Genomic DNA, 17,956 nt, shown 5'->3' on the forward strand with positions numbered 1-17,956 from the left:
AAATACTTTGCATCCTTCAATCCAATCAAATTGGCACTCAATATTAACCATCACGGAGGTACTGTCTGTGCTTTGGGTTTTTCTACAGCCTGAGGATCTCCCTTCTCTCTCCTATGTGGAAAGAGACCTAAGCAGTAAGATTTGGCTCCAAGTCTGTACAAAGAATCTCCTGCTAGTAAGGGAAAGAAATCCAAAGAGCACTGTGGTGGGAGTTGGAAACCCTGGTTCCTTCCCAGCTCAGCCACAAACTCTCTACGTAGCCCTAGGCAAGTTGCTTTTTCTCTCTCTGGATCTTAATTTCCTATTTAAAAATAAAAAAAATGAAAAAAAAAAAAAAAAAAAAAACAGAGACGCTAGAAATTGTCTCTAAGATTTTTCTGAGGGACTCAACATTCTCACATTTAAAAACATATAATATCACTGTACTGACCTGTAGTTGGGAAACCACAATGAAACACTACATTCTTAATTATTAGTTTAATATCATTCTGTTTTGTGAAACTTAACTTTTCAATATTTAAATTTAAAGATCGATCCTCCTTTAAAGAGGTACTAATGACTGGAAACAGAACTGTGAAATGTCAATGATATTCTTTTAAAGGGGAAGAATCCTTTTGGGGACATTTTCTTTGAGTTAGCTCCAATCAGATAACAGATACAGGGAGAGGACTTTTTAATTCAGGACAGCTACTATTTATTGAGCATCTAGCAGATGCTAGGCACTGTCCTAATTGTTTCATATGTATTACCCAGTTTAATCCTCTCTACAACAGTATCTTATTCAAACAAAAAATTAAGGGTTTGCTTCTAACAGGCCAGCATAGAATAGGATGATGCTTAGCATCAGGATGAAAGTGTGAAGGGAGCAAGAATGCATTATTGGCCTGGTGTGCTGGCTCAGCCTGTTATCACAGCACTTTGGGAAGCTGAGGCAGGCAGATCATTGAGGTCAGGAGTTTGAGACCACCCTGGTCAATATAGCAACACCCCATCTCTACTAAAAATACAAAAATTAGCTGGGCCTGGTGACTCGTGCCTGTAGTCTCAGCTACTTTGGAGGCTGAGGTAGGAGAATTGCTTCAACTCAGGAAGTGGAGGTTGCAGTGAGCCAAGATAACACCACTGAACTCCAGCCTGGGTGACAGAGTAAGACTAGATCTCAAAAGAAAAAAAATAAGAATGCATTGTTATTAGTTCATGACTATGCAATGAAATGCTGTTGTTTATTTTCTTCACCAAAGATTTTCTAGCAGTCTTCCTAGTCCAAAAATAAGCCACTCACTATTCCATGTCACTGCAGCTTAAATCCTATGTTTAATTATAAAAGACAGTGGAGAAGAATGAGGTGAGAAAGGCCAACTAAGGAGGGTAAGGCCTTAGCAAGTATGTGGAGAGGGGTGTGAGTTTGACCCTGACTCATTAACCCAGGAATGGTTCATGTAGTTATAAACACGTGAGTAGTTTGGAAAGGTGGGTTGAAGGAAATCTGTAGAAGGACCTCATTTTATGATAAAGTCATTGTTTTTGTTTGCAGGAGAGGCAGAAGCCAGATATATAGTGACAGCTATAAGCAAAGGGTAGGCAACATGGGAAAGAGACAGGATGAAGATAGAGCTCACCATGGAGCAAGGTGGATGTTGCCTGAGAATGAGGAAGGCCCAAGGATGTGTGCAGAAGAGAAAGCAATTGGTGGAGGGTGGAAAGAAGGAGAAACGAAAGGAGAGGGGAGAGAGCAAGTGAGCATCCAACTATCTCTTTAGTTGTTCTGCTTAGGTCTCTCACAGTTTCCTCAAAATCAATATTTTTTGCCTTCTTGAAAAAGCAAGTTCAATTTCATTTTATTTGAAACACTGACTTTATCACAGAATAAAATAGGGTTGAGCTTGTTTTTATTCTGTCATATAATTCTAGAATTCGAACTGTCAAATAAATTTTGATGTGTCTACTTTCAAAACATTTCTCAGCCACATTCGTGTTGTCCAGTCTCTACTTCCACCATCCTTATGTAAACCATTATTCTCTCTTGTTCAACTGCTTGAAAATCCCATAGTTAATTTTCACATTTTTGTTCACCTTCCAAAACTGTTATCTTGGAGGAACTGCAGTGATCTTTTGAAATGGGATTATAGCACATCCCTCCTTAAAATGCTTCAGTGACTTCCTATTGCCCTTTGAGCAAAATCTAAATTTTCTCCATCATACATAGTCAATCTCCTCGTGTTCAGCTCTGCTGCAGTCACACGAGCCTTATTTCCATTCTTCAAGCTCCTGATTCCCTTTTTCTTGAACTCTTTGCACCTGCAATTCCTTTGGGCTAGAACAGTTTACCTCCAGCTCTTTATAGACCAGCCCCTTCTCTTCCTCTGGGTCTAACATTAGGTGCCTCTTCCTGAGTGATGCCCAACCAAACAACCCCTCCATTAGTCTCTGTAATAGCACCTTGCTACTTCCTGCATGTCACTTTTACAATTTGTAAGACTGTATTTATTTGTTTGCTTGCTTTTCAAGTTGTCTATTTCTCCTGTTAGACTGTGTACTCCATGAAGAAAGACTATCTTGGCTCTTTTAGTCAATGTTGTGTCCCTGAAGCTTAGCATGGTGTCTAGCACATCACTGTTGGCATGCAGTAAAGATTGGCTGAATGAATAAATAAAAGGAAGAAAGAAGATCATAGATCTAGACATCTTAGATATTTTAGATATGTATATATACATACACATACATCTATATATATATAGTATTATTAGGACTGATGAATAAGCTTTTTAATTAACAAAGAACCATACTTTTGTAAGCTGTTTTAAACAGTCTCCTACAGGAAAGAAAGGGCAGCAGGTATAATTGAATATTTGAAATAGTGACATTCTTTTACTTTGTAAAATGATATTTTTAGTGCATTCATTTCTCCTCTAATTGTTGCTGCATTTATTTCAGTTCCCATGGGAACCTAGAGAAGGACTTTCCCTATATTCCCCACCTCTTTGGGCTTCAGCAAAAGAAAATGGACCTCAAGGGAATCTTCAAGAGTTGCTTCAAAATTTACTGTTCATCGAAGCACTTGCTGAAGACTGGCTTCGTGTCAGAGGCTGTGCTGAATGTTATGGAGAAGGAGGTGAAGGAGATTCGGTGCTTACCATGAAGGAGAGGTGGCTGCATGAATGTGTCAGTTTATCACAGTGCAATAAGTGAGGTGATGAGCTTTGCGCAGATTTTATGGAATTAAAGAAAGAGGTCAGGAAAGCTTTTAGGAACTGTAGAGACAGTGCCTAAATTGTGTTTGAAGTTTGTCCCGAATCAGCAGATGAGAGAGGAGAGAGAAGAGTGGAAAGAAATCTAGGTCAATTATCTTCCTATTTCAATTCAAAAGCATAAGGGAGACTTAAAACACAAAAGAAAAAAATGAGAGGAATTAAACTTCAGAAAAGTAAAATACACAGTCGTCCACTGCTTATGTCCATGTGAGAAGAATGGATATGGGTCCAGCTAAAGAAAACTGTGAACTATGGAAGAAAAAAATCCTACACATTTGTCATCCTGGGTTTTCCCAAGTAAAAGGGGTCAAATAGCCACCTTTGGGATGCATCCAATAGTCCCATGTAAGATATTTTCTTAGGGTGCGTGGTGAGGATGATGGGGGAAGACATGTACCAATCTGAAAGGGAGTAAGCTTGACCACGTGGGCGAGTGGCATCTCTGAAACCTACAGGGATAATGATAATGCTATAGTCCACCTGGTTGGTCCAGAAATGGTGCTTTCATCAAAAGAACACACTCTAGCAATCTACAACCGTTTCAAAATAACCCAAATCTTTTGTAAGTGTGTCTCAGCAACAGGAAGGTTAAACATAATTTCCAGGAACATTCAAATTCCCTCTTTTCCTGCTTTTTTCCCACCTGCCTCTCCATCTTCAGGTGCTGCCTTCAGTTTCTCTGCCCTTTAATTCTCTCCTCAAATCCTCATGTCCTTTTTATTACCCCATCATTTCCTCTTGACCTTGAATCCTGCTATCTCAAGAATTATAAGGAGGACCTCCCCATCTGGATGGAGGAGGAGGTTCAACAGCTAATTATTTTAATTTAGTCATGTTCTCATTAATAGAATCACTGGGACCCAATTCTGCTATAGACATAGAATCTTATAGTGTGAGAAGCAGAAGGAAATCGGATATCTTAGTACAATGTTCTCACTTTACAAATTAGAGGTCTATGGTCTAGAGAAAGGAGCCCAGGAGCAGCTTCTCAGTGCCAGGACCATCTGATAAGTAAGGCAGTATGTTCTTGTTTTAATAGCTACAATCCCTTAAATGAGGCTCAGAACTTAATTTCCTGCTATGTAATTCCCGTCTCAGAAGATTCTAGTGTGTCACAGTGGGATCACAATGCTACCTTAAAGATTTCCCTCCTGAAACTGGAATAGAATTTTCGTCTTCTATTTTTATGTTTGAAACATGTTAACATTTTTATAAATTGCCTTTCTTGTTGGCGTTTTTATTGATTCTCTCCACCAACTACCCAAAATAATTAAATGCATAATAAGGAGCAAAATGTATGGAATCATCCAAATGCTTGCTCTTGATTATGATCTACCAAATTAAAGACTTATTTTTGCGTAAGTAAATCTGCAGGGGGAGAGTTTGCAACAAATGCTGTTAATAACGAGGTGCCTGCCACTGAGCCTGGTGGTTTGCATGCATCATCTCACTTAAGCCTTGCAACTTTCCTGTGAATGAGGTAACTGTTTCCACTTCACAGGAAAGTGGAGATAGGGAGAGGTTAGGCTCCAGGTCACACGGTAAATGGGAGAGCCAGTGTTCAAGCCCAGGTATGGCAGAATTAACGTCTGAGCTCTTAATCTCTGCATTACACTCATGAAATACATTGATTCAAAGGTGCAGTCATTTTACATCCTCATTTCCACAGACTAGGTGTCATAGATGAAGATAATGCGAAGGAACAGTTTTCACTGTTGTGTTCAGTGCTGAAAAGGATTTAATTTTGGCGAACTGTTGCAAGGCTGCAAGGAAAGTTTTTTGGAAAGCACGTCCGGGGTAGATCAACCTAAAGTACCACCTGTTATCGATTCTTGCCCTGCAATTCTATCTGCTCATCTCCCTTTCTTCCAGGGTGTGTATGCTCAGAATCTTTTTGGGTTCTTGGAATAACAGTTAAACGATTCCTTTCTTATCAGGTTACATGCTTCACTGGTTACACACACACACACACACACACACATACACAAGTCACCTCCTTTGCTTCACAAATCATTTCTACTGTCTTCCAGGTTTAACTACTAGCATAAAACTGTCTTTACCTTCCTTATTATTTTAATGATTGTTACAACTCTGATTGCCCATTAACTTTAAATTGCTGTTATAAATAAGACTAGAATCACTCTTAATTAACTGGGATGTAGTCAGGAACACAAGTATAATGTAATTTCTTTTGCTCTCTCATAGGTCCATAGAGAGACCCAAATGGTGATAGCAACCAATCATTTAAGGTAATATATTTCTATAACTCCTTGGCAGACAATAATGGCTTAACCCAAAGATGGCTCCCTAGGGAAGATATCAGGCTTGGTGGTGGCCACCCATTCTTATGTCCTTAACAATAAAAATAGCTCCGTCATCTCCATTTCTAGCCCAGATCTCTCACCCAAGGTCTCAGTGCTGAACTTTCAAGTGCCTTTTGGCACTATTGTTTAAATGTTCTTCAGCTAAAACAAATTGAATCTTTAAAACTAAACTGATTATTCTAGAACTGTGCTGTTCAATGTGGTAGCCAACAACCACGTGTGGCTACTAAATGCAAGAAAAGCAGCTAACCTGAATCTGAAATGTCCTGTATGTGTGGCCACGCTCAACCGCAAAGACTTAGTGCAAGAAAAAGAGCACAAAATTACTCAATGATTTTTATTGATTATGTACTAAAATGATATTTTCTCTGTATAGAATTAAATAAAACACATTATTCAAATGAATCTCACTTGTTTCTTTTTACTTTATAAGATGTGTTTATTAGAAAATTACAATTACATATATGGCATGTATATTTCTATTGAATAGTGCTGGGCTAGAATATCAAAACTGGGAGGAATTGTCTAATCCCGCACCTTATTCTATGAGTGAATAAGTGTTAATAACTAGTGTTTATGAAGTGAGTGTTCATGTCTAATCATGTGCCCTAGCACCTTACCTCTACTATCTCATTTAATCTTTACTACAATTCTATGAGGTAGGTATCATGGTTATGCCTACTTTAGAGATGAAGTCTGTAGAGGGAAAGTAGTTTGTCCAGTGTTACATAGCTTGTAACTCAGATGCTTGGCACAACATCAATTCCTGTGAATGATGGAATACGCAAGTGCTTCCTAAGACTTAGATGCCTATGTATGGCTCCCTGGTTGTCTCTCACTGAATCCACCTATCTCTGGTAGCCACAGTGTCATGGACCTACTCCTCAATTCTCCTTGCCCTCAATTCAGATTTCATTTTCTCTTTGAAATAAATATGTGTACAGTTTAATGGAAAAGTGATTTCCCTGGAGCAGGAGCCTCTAAAATTATAGCAAAATCTATTTTTTTTTAACTACAGAGTCAGAGGAAAGTGGCAAAATGTGAAGCTCTATGATGGAAGGTAAGTTTTCATTCTCCTAGAGCTGTATTCCTGTCATGGCAACACACACAGTACACACACACACTCACACACACACACACACACACACAGACACACCCCACACAGAGCAAATCCATCTTCCAAAACTCTTCAGATATTTACAGTGTAGTTACATCTTAGACTTGATTTTAAAAATTAGTTGAAAGGTTAAAATAACATATGGACAAAAATGATAGCATTAACACATTTCCTTATAAAGGACAACATTGGAAACCGTTATGCCGTTTCAGAATAAATCCAACCCAGTCAATTTCTTTTTCAGCTTAGAATGGATTATTGCTTCTTTAGTTGATTGTCACATGATATATCTTGTTTGTATTTATGAAGAGTGCCATATAAAAAGCGTATTACCTGAGACACTAAAATCACACTTAGCACAGTGAGAGGCTTTCTTTGGGAGAAGTACATGAAAACTGGGAAATAAAATCTAGGCCTCCCATATGCTAACTCTAGTGTATATGGTTATTGAATGAAATGGATGATAGAATTTCTCCTAGTATTTGAATTATTTTCTCTATATTTTGACAAACATGTGAAATTGAACTCGTGCAAGTTAAGTGAAAATGCATGTTACTCCTCTATATACTCAACCTTCCAGTCCCTCTGATAAACAATATTAGGTTCTGATAGATCTATCACTTATGAGGGTTCTTGAGAAAGGCTTATTAGTGATAGCAGGGTGTTTTTGTCTTTAATGAGCTTGAAGAATTTATTAATTCATTCACTTACTCTTAGAATAGTAACGGGGTATCAGCTATGTGTCAGACGCTGTCCCAGGTGCTGAGGAATTTGAGAGAAATTAAGAGATCAATGCTGTCTTTGAGCCACTCAGAAATGTTAAATGGTTTACTCATTTAAAAAAAAAAAAAAATGCCCAGGAGCATATGAGTATTGTCCCAATGAGTCAGACAGATAAATATTTTACATTTTATCTGATTGTTATAATTATTCCTACTATTATTAGAAAAAGAAGGAGAGATAGGCTTGGAGGAAACAGAATGTTGAAAAAAGATTTCAGAACCTCTTGATCTGGTGGATCCTACTGCAGTAGACAATATGGCAGAGTGGAAATAAGTCTGAGCTTTAGAGATGGTGTGAAATAAATACTGTAGGTACTTAAGTGGAAAAAGAGTTGGAAGCTAGAACGGCAATTACTACTTTTTGTCTCATAAAGCATCTCTATTTTAAACTGCATGGAACAAATGCAGACAAAAAGATCTAGTCTGCTAATGAACTAGTGTGCATCTGTTACTGCAATTCTGCTCTTTTGGAAATTTCAGTGTATATCTCTCTAAAAGTTTAAAATCATTAATCTTAAACCTCATTTTTTAAGGCTATAAGCTCAGGAGCATCAAATTTCCCGTTAATTTGCGATGTAAATATTTACCTTGCTGATTGATTTTTGCTTTGTTTTTTTTTTCCCCTAAGTTCATGACTTTGTTTTCCTGTTTTTAAAAGCTAATTGACTGATTCATTTCAAAGGCATCTCCTTGACCTTATATTATTAATCTGGAATTTATTATATTTACTGTTACCAAAATGACACTATCTACATCAACTTGTACCTTCTTCTATTTTCTCTCTTCAAGGTACTTTATGACCCAGGCTGCCTTCTGGATCAGAAAGATACTCAAAGCTGTAAAGCTCACACAAAGCCAGGCTTTGTTATCACCTGAGTGTGCAGAAGGACACTAATCCTGAGTATGTGCCACCTCGTACGCCTCTCACATGCTTCTCCGTTTTCCCCACTTCACTCTCCTGGGTTCATTCCAAGATAGAGAATGGAAGAAACCAGAGCTGAACTTGTGTGCCTGCAGTCCAGCTGTTATGCCTGGAGATGAGTTGTTCTGAACCTATGGACATATAAGTTTAGAGTATGTGGGAGACACTCTCTGCTTTAGCAGATTTGGTCTTGGGCCATACCTGCTGCTCTGAGCTCTGACAGTGTGGCTGTGGAAGGACTGTGAGGCCAGCCCAATTTGCTCTTGGAAACAGCCTGCTCCGTTTTCCTTTGCTTTGAGCCCCGATGTGGTCACAGCCTCTACTTTGGTGTCTCCTCAACACAGCTGATGCCAACTGCTATTCCCACGTAGCTGTGTTACCAAGGCCCAGGATTCTTTTTTCAATTAGAAAATATTTTTGCAAACATTTTAAAGAACACATATTGTGCTTTTTCTTATTATAAAGTAAGACATATTCAATGTAGAGAATTTGGCAAATACTGAAAATATGAATTTTAAAAGCAAGCATGAATTCTGATTCTGCCCGTCGGAGACAACCACTGTTAACATTTTGTGAAATTTCTCATAGATTTTTAATCTAGAACCACGGGAATTTCTATGATAGGATGCTATAAAATGTGCTGTTAGACATTCCATTTTTTCTCTTAGTAACATTTTGTGACTGTTTCCTCATTTTATTTAAGTAGTCTATGCAGCCACATTTAGATATGCTTATGTGTGTGTCCACATATACAGAATGCTTTCCAACAATGTATTTCATAATTTAACATTGCCCTTAGGCAGGAACCCATCCAGTATTCCTACATAGCATTACTCTCCCATTTGTGGTACAGCTACCACAAACTATGTATTTTGATGTTTTACTCCTTACTCTTCATGCCTAATTGCATTTTCTTCATTTCTTATTTTTTACATCAATTTTTTTAAATCTAGTAATACAGTGCTTATAAAAAAAGACAAAACCCATCTGTCTGTTTACCACCTAAGAATCAGCTATCTCCAGAAGAGAGATATTTCTGTTTGAGTTCGTCTATGAGGGCTGTTTAATTTTGAAAAGCATAAAAAATTAGCTGGCCGGGCGCAGTGGCTCACGCCTGTAATCCCAGCACTTTGAGAGGCCGAGGCAGGCGGATTGAGACCATCCTGTCTAAGACAGTGAAACCCCGTCTCTACTAAAAATAGAAAAATTAGCTGGGAGTGGTGGCGGGCGCTTGTAGTCCCAGCTGCTGGGGAGGCTGAGGCAGGAGAATGGCGTGAACCCGCGGGGCGGAACTTGCAGTGAGCAGAGATCACACCACTGCACTCCAGCCTGGGCGACAGAGCAAAACTCCGTCCCCCCAAAAAAATTTAAAAAGTAATAAATAAATAAATAAATAAATTAGCTATGTTGATTTGGTTTATTGAATATAATGGAAAATACAAATTAATAGTAGCTTAAACACTTCATCATTAGTTTTCTCAGGTAGCAGAAGATATGTAGTCAATCTTTACTATTTAAGCTCTATCAGGGACAAAGGCTCTGATAGTTTTCTTCTTCCTTATGACTTCCGTTTTCAAATTTTCAAAATGCCTGCTGTTGGAGCGCCTCATTGTACAGAGCAGGAATGAGTAAGGAATCAAAATAAATATGGCATGCTCTAGCCATATCAGGAACTTTGAAGGAGTCTTTCTGGAAGTTCCATACTGCACATCTGCTTAAATTTCACTGACCAGAGCTCAGCCAAGGGCTGGGAAGTTGTGAATGTAGTCATTTACCACTGAATAAAATCGAGGTTTTACTATTCGTGGAAAGACATGAAGAATATTGAGTAGGCAATTAGACAATATATTGCTTCACATAACTGAATAGTTCAAGGGTTGTTTATAACTTCAGGTACAGTTTGATCTGATTTATGACAGCATAATCAGGACTTTGATTTCATTTTCTCAGAAAGTCTCTGGCTCATTCTCCTCATGTTGTTTTTACTGGCTCTCTCTTGGATGGCAGAGATGGCTGTAACATTTCATGATACATCATCCTTCTACCTCACTGTCCAAAGAAAGAGAGAAACATTATTTCTGAGACCTCTCACAGGAAGGCAAAAGTATTTTCTTCCCAGAATCCTAAGCAAAGGCTCTTTGTGTATCATTAGCCCAGCTGGATCACTGGCTTATGCCTGATTCAGTCATTATGACCAGGCGGATGGGATATACTGATTGGTTTAGGCCAATTAAGATTATCCCTAGCACTGGCAATGAGTTTAGCTTCCCTACAACACAGACTGTCTGGATGGGGGAGATGTGATTACTGCACATGAATATGGGCAGAGGTACCTACAGAAACCAGTGTTCACTACAACTTTTCTGGAAATTACCTCTCTCTTTCTATGTAGCAGGCTTACACAGATATTTCTTCACTTGTTGTTTAGTGAACTCCCCATATTATTTCCTCTTCTAGTCACCTCTGCAACTTTACACAGCACAATTAAACTTTGATTTTAATGTTCATTCCATTAACCACAGGGAGTGGACATCTCTTGACTCCTATTTTGTATGATGAGGACATCAAAGTTTCTTTATCCACTCATCACACTTTCTCACCTCTACTTCCCAATTATTATGCCAGTTGTATCATTGTTTTTATAATGTTGAGACTGAGAAATATACATTCTGTCCTACTACATTCATTAAGTCTTTTCAAATATCCAGGTTCATTCTAAAAGTGTAAAATTAGAAAGAAACATTTAAATTTTTATGACATCATAAATACTATTCCTTGGTGGTCCAGGTGGTTACACTTTCCTTCTAGGTCATCAAAGACACAAGATTGTGCCACTGAGGTTTCAATGGCTTCTCTGTTTCTAACCATCACAAAATACCTTTACCATTTCTGTAAGTTTCTCTGTAAGGATCTCAGTTAAACTGATTTACCCCTTTTATTTATTTCCTCTAGAGACCTCTCTTCCATGGTCATCCAGGGTCAATTAGATTAAGTCCTCCTGAGACCAGCGGCATGGATATTGTATATCCAAAAGGGAGATCTGGGGCTTGGAAAAGAACTCTGGGCTGGAGTGCAACATTTGAGACTTATTAGGATACAAATGGTAATTAAGCAAGGCTTGTGGATGAAACAGTATGGGGGCAGGGAAACTGTAGAGAGTGAAAGGAGAAGAGGGAGGGCTTTGACATTTAAGTGCTAGCCAGAGAAGGAGTTGGCAAAAGAGACTGAGCTTTTCAAATCTTAGCATCAGATAATCAACAAGTTGGGGGAGCAGCAGAAAGTGATGTTGAATCTCACCTCACACCTGGAACAGGGGTTTTTGCTTCAGCATTCCTGGCAGATGGCATCTAGCCTGTGCTTTGGTACCTGTAGTGCTAGACAGCCCCACATGTTGAAACAGTCTTACACTAAACTGAATTATTTCTCTGTAATATCCTGGCCCCAATTCCACCTTCTCATGCATCAGAAATCCAGCCTGATTGTATTGTTTCTCTCTGCATAATAGTGCTCCAAATAATATGAGATAGTTAAGTGCTCAGTATGTTGAATGCAATCAGCCATTAATGTTGTTTTTACATTGTTGTTACTGTTAACGACATTTTATTTCATAGTTGCTCATGGCAAAAGCTTTAATGTCGGACAGCTTGAATTCCAACCTTGGTTCTGCTCCTTTCTAGCCATGTTTTCTCAATATCAAGTTTCTCAGTCTTTCTGTGCTTTCTTTTTCCTTTGAAAAATTGCAATAGTAATAGAATCTACTTCATAGACTCGCTATTTGGCTCAACTGAGATAATGCATATAAAATGCGATAAATGTTTGTGTAATAATAAAATAATGACAGTAATAATTATAACAGTAATAATGAGCTCCACTTGCTGCCTATGCTTACCTTATTAATGATCTTAGTGAGATGAAATTATCTGGGTCCAACTCCATCTCCTCTACTTGGCTTGGAGTGCTTTGAAAAGTGGAGTCCTATCTTTTTGTTCATCATATCCTGCAGGGTTAAGTATAGGGGCCACGGCCACCACATAGAAAATGCGTAAAATGTTTGTGGAACAAATACTTGCCAACCCCCTAGAGAGCCTGGTTGCCCTTTTTTAAACATTAAGCGATAGCTCTAATTATCCACTAACCATCTTATTATCTGTAGGAGACCCCAAAGAGATCCACATGCACCACAAATGCAAATATGTCAGCCACACTCACCTTGTCTCTCTTTTCTCTAACCATCTCCACTGCCTGCAGTGCTGTATGGAGATGAATCCTGTTGCTCCTGCCCATCATGAAAGCACCAGTGTCTGTGCCAAGGAGGCTAGCTGGGAAAGACATGAAGACCTGCCTCTCCAGGGCCAAGGATAGGTTCTCCTCCCTGCGTCTAGTCCTGCTTTATTAATTGGGCTCAGAACATGGCATCTTGTCTTATGCCTAAACCCGTCTTTGAACGCTCCTTTTGATTTTTGCTTCTAAACCCTTCTCTTTAGAGCTCAAATCAGTTTAAGGGATCTTCTGGAGCCAGAGACCATTCCTTATCTCCTACTTTTCTTTCCAGTGTAGCCCCTTCCTCCTCAGGGCTTCCTTTCCTACTTACAAGACAAGAGCCTCTAGGTGTATAAATAGGACTGACATGTACGGGGAAGGGGCGGTGGACAGTATGGAGTAGGAACTCATTCAAGGATGCCTCATTAATACATTATTTAAAATCTATCTCTAAGTACAGTTGTGAAATTTCTATCTCTAAGTACAGTGTTAAATTTCACTTTTGCTGTATCCTGAGCATGGCAGTGGTTTCACAACTCTGTAACTTGGTCAAAACTCATAGAACTGTACACTAAAACCAGCAAATTGTACTACACATAAATCTAAAAATAAATTATAAAATTTTAGTGTTGTCGGGATTTTCCCAGTACTTCATACTCTTGATGTCTGTTTCCTTGTTTTGGCTGCCCTTGCCTGAAAGAGCTGACTTGGGACCCTGTTTTCTAGATTTCCTTTCCAGTACCCTAAGTGTTCATTTATTTGATTTTTATTGATAATAAAACATGAATTAGTTAACTGCAGTCTCAAACATAAATAGATTAAACCAAACAATACCGGGAAGACTGGAGGACAAAGACCAGCTAGCACAGAAAGGAGCCAGGAAGCTCTTATCTGGACTGTGATAACTCTGCTTCGCCGCCCTTTATCTGCCTGTATTCTCTACTGCTTCACGCGGTCGGCTTTTCAGTGTTCAAACAGCAGGTTAATATGGACTTTGCCGGATAGTAAGTGATTAAGAACGCCCTATGGTGAATTGATGTGGTCTTATATTCTCTTGCTCAATTCTGTTAATTCCTTTTGAACTAGGCTGATTTCTGGGCAACTGTTTCCCAGTTAGAGACAATCTGAAGCCTCTCTCCTCCTTCTCTGGCTCCACATTCATTTTTGAGTTACAGACATATGATGTCACTGTGTCTGAACACCTGTTCTGCTTTATAACCCCTCCTGCACGTGAGTCTACTTCTTCTTAAGGCACCTCCTCTCATAAAAATGAGTGATCATCCTTTAGTCCACATGGAAGCGGTTTCCTTTGACCTGCAAGGGCCCTTGGTTCCTGGGCAACTGTGACCCCTCTGGAGAGGACAGATGCTCAAGGGAAAAATCCAACTGTCCCTGTGTTCATGTTTCCACCCATTCACCTCTTACCAAGTGAATGTCCACCCTAAGCCAAGTTCTCATGAAGGGCATTATCTCTTACTTCCAGCAGCTTACATTTTAGTGAGGGAGGCAGGGTGAGTGAAAACACATCAATGAGTTAGTTACAGAGTGAGATAAGGGCTATGAGTGCCATCAACAGAGGCTTGGGACAGAAAATAATGCAGTGAGGGATAAATGGTCCAGGGAAACCTGTACCTGTAAAAACCCATAAAAAGAGATATTTATGCTGAAACAGAGGAGAAGACATTTCAGGTCTGGGAAACTGTAAATGCAAAGGTCCTGGGACAAGAAAGAGCTGTATGTAAAACTAGAAACCTAAAGCCCAGCATAGCTTCAGCACAGCAGGTGAGAGAGTGCTGTGAGCTCGGATGGGAAAGGAAGCAAGTTCCAGAACCTGAGAGCTCCCCGGAAGCTGAGTAGAAAGGTCTGAGCCACAAGACCCACTCATTAATCTGATGTGGGTTTGGGAGAGTGGGAGATAATCATACACTTCAGAACATATAGCAAAATAAGGATAAGCATGGCCCTCTGCTGTAGATTTGACTCTTACAAACAACAATTTGCAAAGTTTATTTGGAGGAGGTTTTGTTAGAAGTTCCTTCCTGACATAGGATGATTGTCAGGTAAACTGAGATGTCTGTGAATGACCCATGTGCCCATATATGACACAGTGTCTTGCTCTAGGATCTTATTTACTCTGTGCTGTTTATTAAACTAAAGCCAGTCACCCTCGCTTTATTATGGGAAAGGTATTTACAGTTTGGTTTCCATGCCTTTGCAGCTGCATTAAAACTCTTTGTATAACTGTTTAAATTTTAACAGCTCTTAAGTGGATGGAAGGTATGCAGGCTTCAAGTTTGTGAATTCAAGAGAAGCACTGATTTATTTTAGCAATTTAAATTTGGAATTTAATTTCCATCTTCCTTGTTCCTTTCTCTTTGTTCTCTATTCTCTCTCTCTCTCACACACACACACACACACACACATACACCACACACACAGCACTTTTCTGTAGCTAAGGCACCCTAAATACAATAGGTTTAAAACAAACTTTGAGACTTTTAAGATATCTCCATGGTATGGTGCTGATGACACACTCCAGGCCATTTGGCAGGCTGCTATGTAGTAAGTACGTAGCAGGGTATTTGTACCAGTTAAGCAAAGTATGGTGTGGACAACCAGAACAGAAACAAGTATAATTTGTTTCTGTAGACTAGAATAAATTAGCAATAGAAAACCTTAACATGTTCAAGTGTATAAGTGAAATAATAGAATCAAAGAACACCATCTCTTTGAGTGGTGTTTCTGGCCTGGTAGCTCCACTGAGCTGGTTGTACAGGGTCCTTGGCAGGGAAGCTGAGCCTGTGGCCTGAACAGCACAGGTCTCTGGCACATCGCAGGGACAGGGACACGTAGGGGGCATTTAGGCTGCCAGCTTCCATGTTACCTTCCTAACAGCATTCTTAATTTACTGGGAAAATATATTGCCCATTGTGTGTAGTCATAGCGATGGGACCAGGGCCTCTCCCTCCAATCCTCTGACTCAGAACAAGGGAAAAAAAGACACATAGCTAACTTTGGCCATCCAGTGTATTCTCCAGGGACTCTGCATTTGGGAGAGTGACCCACCCAAGGATGGAAAACTTGTGGAAGCCATTTACCATGTCAGGAGTGATGCTGTGGCATCTTGGTTGAGTTTGTCTGTGAACCGGTTGCTGTGCTTTCTGCTTTTTGGTTCTCTAGAGCTCTCCTGGTGCCTGCTTCTCCAAGCCTGCTTCCTGGTATCTCAGTGGTTCTGTGAGTTTCTCATATTATTTCAATCATTTTCTTTTGTTTAAGGTAGCTAGAATCTGTTTCTGTTGTTTGCTTTCAGAGGCCTTAATTAAGATGGTATAATAAATATTCCTAGAGTGAATAAATTGACAGAATAAAGATATATCCAGATTATATTTCAAGTCTTTTATGACTTTTCTCTTCTTTCATCGTAATCAGAGAATTGAATCCCATCTGTAGATGAATTTTCTTGAAAGTTGGATAAATATGAAAGTTTTATATGATACCTTTTGGAGGCAAAACAGTTTTATAAAAAAGATGGAAACTTTTAAATACATGGCTATTGTATGGTAGTTAGAAAGTTCAGACAAGCATAGAAAGAATATAAGCATATCCACAAACATCTTTTTATACAATGAATATCAATTGACAAAATCATGCTCAATACCTGAGCATATCTCAAGGGAGGGATAATACAGTTTAAGTGGTGAATCTCTCATTATTAAACATTTGAGTTCTCTCCAAGTATTCACTCTTATAAAAGGTCCTGCAGTGAACATTCCTTTAGGCAAATCCTTGTATGCATAAACTTATTACCCTTAGGATACATTTCGAGAAATAGAATTGCTGGGCCAAATACTTTGCACATTTATAATGCTTTTGCTCACAAAAATCGCCCTTAAAAAAGTTGATTGAAAAATGAAGGGCCCTTTTATTGTATCTCTTCTTCAGTAAAACAAGACAAACAAATAAAACCAAAATAGTATACATTTCAAGGTACGCATCAAGGTGGCCCCATTTAAAACCACATTGCATTAACTGAGGTGCTTCAATGGGTTAGCCCAACTAAATAGAAACAGATGGTGCAAGAAAAACGTATTAATATCCCTGTCTGTTCAATACAACCAGACATTGCACCTGTCCTCCTCACTCATATATTTAAAGCTCATTTATAGAGTCCCTACTGTGTGCCTGGCATGGTTCTAGGGGCTGGGGGCATATGAAAGGAGGCAAGATCTAGTTTCTGGCTTTGAGACATTCACAATCCAGTGAGCCATGCAGACCCATAAATAACTCACAAACAACAGAGTGTGGTGGCCACTGCCACGGGAGAGGCATAAACACAGCATTCTGAGAACAGCAAGCCAGAAGCAGTTTCACCTTGTGTGTGTAAAGTCTTCTTGTTCCCTTCTCTCTCACTAGAAAGCACTATTTAAAATGAGAATATGAAATACACCTTGAGAAATACAAACAGAGGGTTCCGCGGAAGTAAAGAAGGGAGAGATCAGTAATAACTCCAGGGAGTTCATGGGCGTTGGCAAGTGGTAGGACTGGCATCATGTGGAGGGGCATTCCAGAAGAGAGGGCATTGTGAACACTGGTACAGAGCAGGAAAGAAAAGAAAGCATTTGAAGAACAGACTGCTTGAAATAGAAGGTTTGGGTATAGTAAGATGGCTGAAAATCTGGCTACCTAAATTGATGCTAATAACAAGATAAAGCATTTGTGTGTAACTCTATTTGTGAAAGAGAAGCGTTGCATTAGTTAGCTGTCACTGCTGCAACGAATTACCACTCGGTGGCTTAAAACAACACAAACTCATTATCTTACAGTTATCTAGATCGGAAATCTGACATTGATCTCACTGTGCTAATATCATGGTGTCTGTGGAGCTGCCTTCCTTTTTGGAGGCTTTAGGGGAGAATCTGTTTCCTTGTCTTCCCCAGCTCCCAGAGACCATCAGCATCCTTTGGCATAGGCCCCTTCTTCTGTCTTCAAAGCCAGTGACAGCGGGCTGAGTCCTTATGTGCTCTCACTCTGACCTCTTCTTTTACCTCTCTCTTTTACTTTTAATAATATTTTTAAGGACCCATTTGTATAATCCACAATAATCTTCCCATCACAAAATCCTTAATCACATCTGCAAAGTCCATTTTGCCATGCAAGGTAACATAACCACAGGTTCTTGGGATTAGGACATGGATATCTTTGGGGAGCTGCTTTCTACCTTTCATGGGTATTAGGGTTTTAGAGCAAAGAGTGATGCTGCTGGGGATCTATCTGCCTGAGGAAGACCATGCTGACCTCAG

The sequence above is a fragment of the Rhinopithecus bieti genome, unplaced genomic scaffold (assembly GCF_001698545.2).
Source record: "Rhinopithecus bieti isolate Rb0 unplaced genomic scaffold, ASM169854v2 scaffold_7673, whole genome shotgun sequence".
Taxonomy (NCBI): domain Eukaryota; kingdom Metazoa; phylum Chordata; class Mammalia; order Primates; family Cercopithecidae; genus Rhinopithecus; species Rhinopithecus bieti.